This window comes from Balaenoptera ricei, chromosome 4 (genome assembly GCF_028023285.1).
Source record: "Balaenoptera ricei isolate mBalRic1 chromosome 4, mBalRic1.hap2, whole genome shotgun sequence".
Lineage (NCBI taxonomy): Eukaryota > Metazoa > Chordata > Mammalia > Artiodactyla > Balaenopteridae > Balaenoptera > Balaenoptera ricei.
This window is the reverse complement of record NC_082642.1, coordinates 30,392,893-30,405,729: the sequence shown is the minus strand read 5'-3', so window position 1 is coordinate 30,405,729 and position 12,837 is coordinate 30,392,893. Positions and strand designations below refer to the sequence as shown.

The following is a 12,837-nucleotide window of genomic DNA, read 5'->3' as shown; positions in this document are numbered from 1 at the left end:
GATGGATTTCGAGCTGTTCAATCCCATTCCATTTATCCATCTGAGGTGCAATAGGTAAACCAGGTCTCTTAAATATACCCTCGAAACCCAGAAGGATGCCACGCCCACGGCATTACGCTTTGTGAACGGACTGCGTGAGGGGGGCGTGCCTTCCTCCGCCCGCGCTCCACCTGGGGAAGCCGGGTGAGACGGAGGGGCGTCCCTCGTGTCCTCTGTGGAATCCAGCGACCATGCCACCCTTCTAAACACGGGCCACGGGGCTCACCTGGGCTGGGATCAGACGAGGAACAAACAGCAGGCCCTCCTCACTTCACTGTGTTGAGAAACAAAACGGCCTCTTCACCCCCATTGTACTCAAAGATGAGCTTTTCACCCGGAGGACACGTTTGTCTGGATGGCCCTCGGAAGTCAGTCCTTTGCCCTCTACCAGTTGGGCACGATCACCCAAACACACGAGGCCCTCGGGACGCCCCCCTGTCCACCTCTCCCTTTCTTTATACGCCTCTTATTTTAATTTTTGAACAGATAATATAGTCGCACGGCTCAACAATTTAAAAAGTATAAACTGGTATACGGAGAACGACCTTTCCCTCCCCATCACCCAGCCTCCTTGGCCCCTCCCACTGGGCAACCGCGGTTACCCCCTCCCTGAGAGAGCGGTGCCCTCAGCATCTCACAAGGCTCTAGCCCCCGCCCCACCTTTTAAAACACATGAGCAGGGACTTCCCTGGTGGCACAGAGGTTAAGAATCTGCCTGCCAAGGCAGGGGACATGGGTTCGAGCCCTGGTCCGGGAAGATCCCACATGCCGTGGAGCAAGTAAGCCCATGAGCCACAACTACTGAGCCTGCTCACCTAGAACCCGTGCTCTGCAATAAGAGAAGCCACTGCAATGAGAAGCTCGCGCACCACAACGAAGAGTAGCCCCCGCTTGCCACAACTAGCGAAAGCCCGTGCGCAGCAACAAAGACCCAACACAGCCAAAGACAAATAATAAATAAATTAATTAATAAAAAAAAAAAAAACATGAGCAAATAGCACACAGTTTGCCTTGCCTTTTTAAACTATGTATATATACACATACACACACATATACACACACACACATATACACATGTTTTTTTATCTTTATGTGTATATAAGATCTTCCTTATATAGGTATATATATGTAGTCTGTGTGTCTGTGCAGGTGAATATATAGACATACATTATTTCTTTATTCTTTTTGAAAGGGTAGCGTAACGTCCCATCAAATGGATCTACCATAACATATTTAACAAGGACCCTCCTATTGAACACTTAGGTTGCAACATTTAGGTTGTTCTCAGTGTTATAAAGAAAACTCTATACACATGTATCTCCCCAAATATGTGATCAAATCTTTAGAATAAACTCAAAAAAAAAAAAAGGAGTTGCTGTTTCAAAGTGTACATGATTCGTAATTCCGAAATTTACTGCCATGTGGCCTTCCCTAGGTGTGGACCCAATTTATACCCCCTAACAATGTGACAGTTCCGTTTCCCCTATATTCCCGCCCATCAGTCATGATATGTGTGTGACGGAACTTTGGGGTCTCTGATATGAACGTTTGGATCTGATGCATGAAAAGTGGCATCTCCTTGAAACACCTCATTCTCCAGAAGATCAGAGTGTCCTCCTCCTACCCGTCTGGCTGCACCCTGACCTCCGGGGTTGCTCTCCTGTGTCTCCCCAACGTCCAAACGGTGAAAGCCCAGGGCTCCATCTTCTCTATTCATTGTCACTGCTTAGAAGATCTCAGTCTCCAAGCTTCAAAGACCACTTTCGTGCCCACGGCTTCCAAATTCATTGCCTCCGGTCTGGACCTCTCTCTGAACTTTAGACTTGGAAGTCAACCAGGCATACCAAACTTAACACATCTACAACCAAACCTCTGATCTTCCCTCTCAAACCCTCTCCCCCCAAGTCTTCCCCATCTTGGTAAAGAGAACCCAACCAAAAATCCTGCAGTCCTGCCCTCTTTCTTTCCTCCCGCCGCACGTCCAATCCATGAATAAATCCTGTTAGCCATCACCACTGCCCAGACCCCCCCAGATCAAGCCGTTGAGTGGCCTGGATGGTTGCAAAAGCCTCCTGGGTGGTCCTCCAGCACCTGCTTTCACCCCCACCCCTTACCCCCTGCTTATCGGATGCCGCCACTCTTCTGCTCAGGCCCTCAGGAAGAGCTTCCGTCTCTCTGAGAGCAGAGCCTGCATCCTCGCAACAGCCCGGCCCGTTGTCACCTGGCTCCTGCCCTCCCGGCCCCTTGCTCCCAGCACTGTAGCCAGGAGGGCCGTCTTCCTGAAATAATCTCCTTCCAGATATTTGATAAGCTTGCTCTCTGCCTCCAATCATGCCTGCACAGATGTCACCGGTTCCCTGAGGTCCTGGCTGAGCACTTCATTGAAAAGAGCCGCTGCCCACCCCTGCCCCCGCCCTGTCCCCCTCTCTGCCTCACTGATTCCAAAACACTCACCACTGTCGGACACAGTGAGTGTTGTATTTACTTGCTTTTTTATTCTCTGTCTCCCATGACTCGACTTCAGCTTTGAGAAGGCCGGGGTTTAGACTCTGCGTTCATAATTGTCCCTCTACCTGTAGCAGGTTTGCATCGTTTATGGGTGAGTCTGGACATCCTTTCATTTTATTTTAGAGTCTTTTGAATTTCCTTTATTGTGAACTGTGTTCATATTCTTCGCAAAGAATACAAACATGAGGGTTGTTGGCCTTTTTCAGACTGATCTTAGGAGTTCCTTGTGTATTAGGGATATTAGCCTTTCCTGATACGTATCGCTAACATTTTTTTCTTAGTTTCTCGTTGTTGTTGCAGCTTTGCTTCTGATCCTTTGTGCCATACAGAATTTTTTGCATGCAGTCTAATCCATCAAAGGGCTGTGTGTGTGTGTCTGTGTGGTGTGTGTGTGTTTGAATGTTTTGCTGCAGCTTCTGGGTCTGTGCTATCTCCCGTCTGTGCCGCAGCCACTGCTGGCCTGGGCCTGGTTGTCCCTGTGGGGGCTCCTCTCCCGCCTGGAATTCCCGCCCCACCAGCCTTGCTCCCAAACCACTTTCCTGACTCAACTGCAGCTCCGAACTCTGGTTCCGTGCTGACCCGATGGGTCAGTCACGGGCTGTGCTGTCCTCTCACCAGAGGACCAAGTCCCCTGTGCAGTGAGGATTCTGCTTGCGCATCTCCTGCTCTCGGCCTGGAGCCCTGGGGCGGGGAAGTGAGGTCCCCAGCCTCCCTCAGGCTGAGAGTAGGACCTAATAAATGTCTGTGAAGAAACAAATGGACGAATAACCGCAGCATTCCACGTTCAATTCAATTCAGCAAATATCTACTGAGTGCCAGCTTTGGCAAGGCACTGTTCTTGGCATGGGTGGGAGATGATATGAATAACAAAGCTCCCTGCTCTCAAGGAGTTTACATTCTAGTTGGAAGGAGACACACAATAACCAAGGAACATGAGCAAATGATACTGTGGTTGGAAGGTAATGACTGCTATAGGAAAAAAAAAAAAAGTAGAGCAGGGCAGGGGCTCAGATGTGCCAAGATGTTTTTAAGGTTTGAGGTTGAAGTAAAACATCCAGTTCTGAATTATTAATACAAACTCATAATCATATCCTGGGATTGCCTATATTTCCTCCCAACCCTTTCTTCATTAAAGAACTCATCCATAGCACAGGGAACTCTACTCAATGCTCTGTGGTGACCTAAATGGGAAGGAAATCCAAAAAGAGGGGATGCATGTACACGTATAGCTGTTTCACTTTGCTGCACAGTAGAAACTAACACAACATCGTAAACCAACTATACTCCAATGAAAATTAATTTAAAAAAACCCGAGAACTCATCCATTCAAATAACTCCTCCATTTGGATGATACTAATTCTATCTGTAGACGCCACTCCACCCCAAGCTTTACTACAGTTGCTTCGACAATGTGCTATTTCCATTTGACCCTCTGCTATGGTCTGTTTTGTGTCCCCCTGCCCAACCCCAATCCATATGTTGCAACCCTCATGCCCAAAGGGATGGTGTTAGGAGGTGGGGCCTTTGGGAGGTGCTTAGGTCCGGAGTATGGAGCCCTCATGAATGGGATTAGTGCTCTTTTAAAGCTCTACCCCTTTCACCATGTGAGGACCCTGCAAGAAAGTGCCAGCTCTGAACCAGGAAATGGGCCCTCACCTCGCGATCTTGGACTTCCCAGCCTCCCGAGCTGTGAGAGGTAAGTCTCTGTAGTTTTAAGCACTCTGCTCTGTGACACTTTGTTATAGCAGCCCGACTGGACCAAGACAGCCACCCTACATGATCCCAGGCCCAGCACGCCTGAACCAGACCTTCACAGTCACCTTCCCCCTTCCCCAGGAGCTCAGGCCCCCACATTCCAGTGCTGTGTGGAGTATTGGAACACGGAGGGCAGAGGAGAGAGATGGGTCAGTCAGTGAGTCCCCAGGCCTGTCCCAAACTATTTCATGAGCCCACGGCCTACGGCAGTTTCCTGAAGTGTTCAAGACGTTGACAGACAGAGCTTGAAAGAAGGGCTTTATAACCGAATACATTTGGTTTGGGAAATGCTGAGTTAAACTAGGGAACATTTAGCATGCTGATGTGTCCCAAGAGTCTCCAAAGGGGAATACGCTGTGTTATGAAGATTTGGTGATGAAACCCTTTGCCCAAGGAGCATGGCTAATGTCCCTCAAATCAGGCTTTGGGCAATGTTGGCCTTAGAAGTCAACGCCAAACACTCTGTCCTTGAATTAAAAGGCTCCCGTCATATAACCCAACCTCTACTTCCAACCCTAATTTCTGCTGCTTCCCAAAGCAAACATTTCCCTTCGGACAGGACAACATACGTCATGTGCATGGAAAGCACACCTGGATGATGAAGCCCCTCCCCTCTGGCCCACCAGAGAAGCCCCGTCCCTCCGCTCTCCTCACACGGACCGTACGTGCCTCTCTCAAGCCCCTGGCTCAAGCCCCACCCCCTCCCTACCAACAAACCCCCCTGGCCTGCTCCGTCTCTCAGATTCCACTTATACCCGTTGCCTAATCTACTGGCTTGGTTGTGTTTTATAACTTTCAGTGGTAGCAGAGCCCGTGCATTAGTTTTTGCATCTCTAATCAATACTTAGTACAGCATCTTGTCATTAAACACATTCCACAGATGCACGACTGCATTTTTCCTTTACTATGTTAACATGTGTAATGACATATTTTTGACAAGGCACTGACGTATAATGAAAGAATACAGGTTAATTAAAATTGCTTCAAGTTCCTTATTCTTAGAAGATTTACCTCTAAATCTTGTTAAAACATTCTTAGAATGCATTTGTTCACTTTACCCACTACGGTCCCTTATTTATATTATATTATATATCATATATCATATCATATGATTTGTATACCACAGAATTTGAAAGACAGAAAAAGCCTTAGAGACCATCTAGGCTATTTACTTCATTTTAGATCCAAGAATACCTAATCAGATATATGTGTGTGTATGTGTGTATGTGTGTATGTGTGTGTGTGTGTGTGTGTGTGTGTGTGTGTGCATAAAACCTTCTGGTATTTGAGAAAGATGATTTAATTTACTGTGGACTTGACTTGTGGTTCTTCTCAAATTTAATAAACATGTATGATGGAATAATAACAAAAATGATTTTTATGGGAGTGCCAGAGTTGAAGGAAGCCTGACCCCTCCCCAGAAGATAATCTGCTGAGATGCTGAGAGCTGCCATTTATTTATTTATTTATTTATTTATTTATTTATTTATTTATGGCTGTGTTGGGTCTTCGTTGCTGTGAACGGGCTTTCTCTAGTTGCGGCGAGCAGGGGCAACTCTTCGTTGCAGTGCGTGGGCTTCTCATTGCAGTGGCTTCTCTTGCTGCAGAGCACGGGCTCTAGGCGCACGGGCTGCAGTAGTTGTGGCATGTGGGCTCAGTATTTGTGGCTCTAGAGGGCAGGCTCAGTAGTTGTGGCGCATGGGCTTAGTTGCTCTGCGGCATGGGGGATCTTCCCGGACCAGGGCTTGAACCTGTGTCCCCTGCATTGGCAGGCCGACTCCCAACCATTGCGCCACCAGGAAGCCCAAGAGTTGCCATTTAGATGAAAAGTGATGCGTTCAGAGACTCTGTGGGTTTACAGGGAAGGAGGAGGCAGAGGAAGAAGCGACAAGAAAGCACAGCTTTGGGATCTGCGCACAGGACAGATATCCAGGGAGGTCACACATCCGCCCATCTCCCTCCCCTTCACTCCTGGCACCGGGAAATGTCACCAGTGAAAGCCGTGCTGGGAAGAAGGAATCGCTCTCATCAATCCGGCAGGCAGGCACAGAGCGGTCACCCTTTGCAGGGCGGGGAGGGGTGGGGAGAGGCTCAGAGGTGAGCATGAACCCAGAGGGGCCTCTCTGCTCCACCCTCTAAAGAGAGCTTCTCGTTCAAGTGCAAGTTCCTGGGCCCCAACCCCGAGGATTCAATACCGGGGGGCGAAGCAAAGAAACTGCACTTTACACAAGCGTCCCTAGGAGACTCTGACCACACTTGTAGGAAATCCTGCTGCGATGACAGCTATGTGGTCGTCTGAAGGCAGGATGGGGTGATGGACACCCGAGACGGTGGGGTGTGGTGAGACAGCTGGTTCCTACAGACTGCTTCCTTGTTTAGACTTCCTGCCTGAGTTGGTCTAGTTGTCACTTTTGTGATCATCCCTCTACCCTCCCTTATCATCAGCAAAGGTTCCTTTTGAGGGAATTAAGAAGGATGGGGCGGCGGGGGCGGGGGCGGGCCAGGCTGGCCCACTGACAATGACCTTCCTACTTCTTGGCTTCTGTGGCTTCACTAACTGTTAGTTAATTAAAGTGCCCGGGAGAGCATCTGGTGACTATTAGAAAAGGAAAGAGGCCGAGGGTCCCAAAGGAGTTAAGGGTTCATGTGTCTCACCTTCAGAGAGGTCACTCTTCACCTTCAAAGTGAGGCATTAACTCTCCCCCTTGAAACGCATGCTGACAGGCTGCAACTCATGCACCCATGCCATCACATGGGATTACTTATTTGATCTTCTCTTTTTAGATGACTGTAATCAGGCCATTCCAAAATTGCTGCTTAGGCAACTGATCTGAGGTCACTGTATTCTAGAACCCGTGGGGCTATCGGGGACGCATACAACTCACTGTCACTTAGAAGGAGGAAAATGAGCCAGAGAGAAGTCGAGTGACTAACGTAATACCACACAGCAAGACATGGTACAGGGGGCCCAGAAGCACAGGTCTCTGGATCCCCAGGGAAGAACCTCTTACTTCTGTCAACTGGGGCTGAGAAACATCCTGACATAAGCGAAGGCAAAAGTTATAGGCTCCCAGCCTTCCTTCTGCAAACACTGTTAACAGAACACTGCGAAGTGTTTTCAGAATGACTCGTACAGGTGATTTTACGTTTGCTGTGTTGAGCGAGACAATGATGTGAGCAAAGCAAGTGATGGATGGTGACAGGTTACTTATCCGGAAACCTTCGCTGCTGAGAACACACTGAAATCCCAGGAGTTTGCAAAACAACAGAGGCCTCTGAGCAATGTCATGTGGGTCTGCCTAACATCCTGCTTGTTCTCCCCACACGGACGCGTCAGGCTCTCTCTGCTTCGAGGTAAGATAAATCTATCAAGCTTGGTCCCAGGGGAAAGGCCGGCAGACCAGAAGCAGCAAATCAGAAAGAGAACAAAAGAGTCATGTACAAACAGGCAGTGGGAAATGCAGCACAAACGGTAGGAGCAGTAGGGAGTGAAAGCCGAAGGAGAGGAGACGGAACTAAACTGTGACCCCTGGGATGGGATCTCAACAGGAAGCCCCAGTGCACAGCGCAAGGGCCCTGAAAACGTAAGGCTCCTGGGGGCATCGCCACATTAACCACAGCAAATAACCATCAGAAGTTCATCAGAACTTCAAATCAGAAGTCATCAGAAGTTCAAATTACTTCTGGCAGCCAAATTTAAGAAAGCAGAGATGTGTAGAATCCATTACAGAAAAATTTCCAGTAAGCAGATTAAAAGGAAGGGTAATTAAAGCTTTTGTTATTTCAAAAGCTGCCTTCCATCCCACTTTACTCAGTAATGATGCACCCCTGCCGTGTATGGGAGCCCCTCAGAGCTTTCAGAAGAGAAGCTTCTACTTGAACAGGTTGGGGGGCCGTGGCTGGGCTTTCTTTCACTTAGAGCTTGATTGCCCCCCCGCAACAGGACACTGGAAAGGGCAGGGACCCGACTCTCCTTCCAGAAGAGGAGCCAGGCTCTCGCCCACTGGGTGCAGACGCCACCTCTGCACCTGGCCTGCCCAGAAAGCCGGGGTGGCAGGGGTCCTGGGCGGCAAGCACCTGCCTCACCCACCTGGCCCCAAGCCTGGTGGGCGTGGCCACGCCTCCTCCAGGACCACCTCGGTCAAGGATTCCTGCCGCAGGTCAAGGATCCCTGTCGCAGCTTCCACCGCTCCATCCCTTCCTTCCTCTTTCTTAAACTCAGTAAATTAAATTAAGTTTAAATTTAGCAGTGATTTAATGTTTGACAGAAGGATGCATACACCTAGTTTAAAGATAAAGAGTCGTCACCAATCCCCCCTCTCCAGAAGCAGTTACATTCAACCCCTTTAGCTGAGTTTGTTTCCTTTTTGAGTATCTATGTCCATATTGCTAAGTAACAGGCATATACTGTTTAGATTTTTTTCCCCCAAGCATTACCTATTAAACTGCCCAGATGAAGGATGAGAATTTGGCTATTTTCAAGCTCCTCACCGTCAGGACTCTCGGCCATCTGGGACCTAGTGGCTCCTGAATCCAGCTTTCGGACAGCTTTCCCCTTTTATTCCCACCTTTACCCTGACCCCCAGAGTCATCTGCTGCCACCAGGTCCTGACCTGGGGGGATCTCCACGAAGTCAGACTGTGCCCCCTTCCCCGCCAGCTTCAGGCTCAGCTTTCTTGAGTCAGCTAAGTCAACTTTCCTTTTCCTGTTTCCAAAATTTTGTTGTTCCCATTTTCTTTGTCCTTAGAAGTTTTTTATTTAAAAAAAAAACCCTACTGTCATTTTAATGAGGCTCAGAAGGGAGTGGACATTAAATGCATGTGTTAATGCACCATCTTGGACAGGAAGTAAGTTACTGACAGGAAATAAGTCATTGATTTCTTTTTTTCTTCCCAGAGAACAAATGATTTTCCATTTAAATTCAATGCACTGAAGCAAAGCAGTCTGGACGACCTCCTAGATCATCTTCCTATTCTTTACAGAACAGATCGATTCAGTGACTAACTAAAATTCAAACACAGGCTGCCGTGTTGGGGCCATTGAAGGAGAGAAAGAGCTAGACATTAGAAAGTGGAAAAGATGTTTCCCCTGAAAGAATCCGGCTAATCTTTTATCTGCTTTTATAAACTTTTGAAAAAGAACTCGTATGAACTTTTACAGTGCTTCTCCCTCTGGAGATTCCGGCCCTGCCCCCCTGTGTGTGTTCCTTTCCATCACCCACTTGGATATTTCCTGGGAGAACAAGCATTTGTTAGACCCAGGAGGACGTGTGCTTGTTACTTCACACAGACCCGTTCCTGCACGGCCGTGCCATCATCACTTCTCTGCCTTTCTCACTCGCATGGCAGCCCAGATCCACTCATCCCACAGCCCTCCCCGCGATCCAAACATTCAGTCAGTCCCTGTCGCTGGCACCACTGGTCTCTGGCTCTGAGCAAATGCTCCACATCCTGCCCTTCCTGTACCCCCTTACACCGCACCCCGCAGCCGGCATCCCCCCCTTCTCAGTGGAAAACACTCCTCCACCCCAGGATGCGTCCACACGCCACGGCTCTACCTTTCCAAGGTCAAGTGTTTCACAGCTACGCTTGATTCCTGCCCTCCTCACTTCCTGCATCCTTTATCCTGGGCTCATCTTTTAGCATCTTCCTCTTCGTCTCTTCACTGGATCTTCCATATTCCTAGGAACGTGGTTTTCTTATTAAGATTTCCCTTATTAAGATTTCCCTTTAACCTGCCAAACTTCTGTGCTGGCATATTCTCTTCTTAAAAGAGTGGGCTACACAGGCTGCCCCAACTGCCCCTCACCTGGCTGTTCTCACCTCCCTTCCTTGGTCCCTTTGGGTCCCTGCCTGCTGTGCGAGCAGCTTCCTGGCCCACCTTGGCTGCGGGTCTTCACTTACCGGCGTTCCTCCCCGGCCTCGGTCTCTCCTCCCAGTATCAGCATCAGCAGACTCATTTCTAGCTCCGGAAAATCAGTTACACAGCGGGGAGTCTGAACCTGTCCCAACTGGGCGCACTTTTCAACACGGGACGGGAGGCGGGTGGCGTGTGACTCCTTATTTTCACTTATTTACATGAAAGTTTATCTAATGAGAATATAGGTTTGTGTTTAAAAGTGTGGAATACTTCTAAAATAATCCTCTCTTCCAGCACTTTGGTGACTTATACCTTCACTTTGTCATTGCAAGATTAAAGATCTGCAAGCAGAAGAACAATTACTCACCAAAAGTAAAATCTTATGCAAATGCTATTGAGCCCAATACAAATTAGCAACTCTTCAGATGACTAAGAACGATATGCCTTACGATAACTGTAAACATAAGAAACAAAGATCAAGAGACTCTAAAATAAGCACTTGGGACAACAGAAGGGCTGTGTAGGCGGTCGGCAGTAATTATGAAACCGAGAGATGATCGTTATGTGCTTCTGAAGGGCTTTCAACCCGAAGCAACTCAGACCATTAACAGTGGTTATCCCCACTCCTACCTCCCCAAGCAAAACCCTTAACAGACAAGACTCTTCTGCTTTTTAAATACAAGCAAATATATCCCGTACTGAAATCGAACAGAAAAACAACATAAAGCTGCCTGATGCTAGACATTATCAAATTTCATAAGCCGAGGAAGTTGCAAAGAATTGCCAATAACTCAAATTGTTAAATTAATAGCCAGTTCTTTTTTGCCGATAAATTGTGGTTTCAGATTCTAACGGTCCACAATTCTCATAGCAATACATGCATTTAATAGAATCGAATACTTCATAAAAGCCAAATCACATTTAGCCAGTTAATATCTGAGCGACTCCGCTGTGCAGATGTTAGAACAGATGTCACGGGTAAAATAGAGAGAGTCACTCAGCATGCAAGCCTGGTGCACAGGAGGTCACTGTCCCGTTTGGAAGATGGGACACGTTAATAAAAGACTCAGTGACCGAAGAGGCTTGATCGGCTGAACCAGATGCATGTCTGAAGGGCTGAATGGAATGGGTCCGGAACACACATCCCGAAATCAGGAAAGCCCCTGGGAGACTAATGAGATGAGAAGAAGACAAGGACAGACTGGCAAAGAGGAGGGAGACACAGGTCCTACCTTGTGGAAATCTAAGTGGAAACACAGGGGATGGCAGGGGGCACGGGGCAGCCCAAAGCCCGGCTGGACGAACAACCTCACATCTTCTTCCTCACTGTTCCCAACAACCTCCAGCGGGTCCTGCCCACAACAGTCCTCTGCACACAGTTATTATGATCGTCACCTGAAAGCTCAACTTCTCTCCCCTTCCACTAAAAAATCAGGGGTTCCCCACTGCCTCACAAGCCAAGTTCAGGCTCCTGAGTCACACACAGTAAGTACTCAATGCGTCTGACTGTGTGTGGTTACTTCCATACGTCCTGTTTGATTTGAAGGTTCTAGAAGACAAAAACCAATCTTGCTTATTTTTTTACTATTTTGGTATGTAACAGCTCTTACAAGTATCTTAGGCATAGTACAAGTTCAAAACATATTTATTAAATAAATGAACAGATGACTTAATTTAATACTTTTTATATAACATTGGCAAAGTGGGTGGGCCAGTTGGCAATGACTTTGCATAGGATGTTGGAAGTTTAGATTTGGTCAGCTACTCAATGATTTTGTATAGGGTAGTGCATGATAAAAAGTGGTATTTGACGTAACTTGCTTTAATTGTGGTCGTAAGTGTCCCAGAAAGGACGAGAAGTAGAAAGATTACTTTACTAATAATATTTTGCTAACAAGATGAGGATTTTTGTCTGTTGATTAGTCACTAATGTGCATATTCTTCAATAAACACCAAAAAAGAAACTGTCGCATGTATCTTTGCCTTTCATCTATTTTAAACGAGTTCGTTTCTGAGATAAGAGATGACATTTTTTTTACAGCTAGGTAACAGTTATGGTCTCTTGATTTGAAAGAACAGCAACCAAAAACCCTAGAAATTAAGGACAGATACTCTTATTTAAGAATTACAAATATTCTCCACATTAGAACCTTCCAAATTGACACTCAAAATTTGAAAACTGAAAAGAATTGCATTTTGCCTATTCTTATTACAATGCAGAACACTTGACTTTTTGGTTTTATCGCAGCTAAAATTGAGATGGTTGTTTATGTAAGTAGAATTTTGTAATCTAGCATAACATTTGGTTGTGAAATGAATGAATTCCTCAGCATGTGAAAATGCCAGTGCATTAACAATTTCAAGAGGTTGTAACTGGTGCCCATGGAGGTGGAAGAGATTTAGCGCAGAGGGTCTCAATCTGGGCTGCAGCTTAGAAATGCTTGGGAATCTTTAACAGCTATGAACTCTTAAGCCACACTCCAGACTATGTCAATGTATTTTTAAAGCTTCCCCCAGGTGAGTCTATGATCCAGGCTTGAGAACCAGTGAATTAGTATTTTCTTTAGCCATGAAGAAATACTTTTTATATCTGATTTTCTTGACATAGTATCAAAAAGATGAAATAGCTCAGGGGCAAAAGAGATGACGCTACTACCTTTATTTTAAAGAAAAGAA

At 47.0% G+C, this 12,837-nt stretch overlaps 1 protein-coding gene across 3 annotated transcripts in view; it reads right to left on the bottom strand.

Annotated features, from left to right (window-relative positions):
- The window catches only part of PLCL2 (phospholipase C like 2), a 192,899-nt gene that overhangs the window by 37,200 nt on the left and 142,862 nt on the right, over nucleotides 1-12,837 (bottom strand). The window lies entirely within an intron of this gene.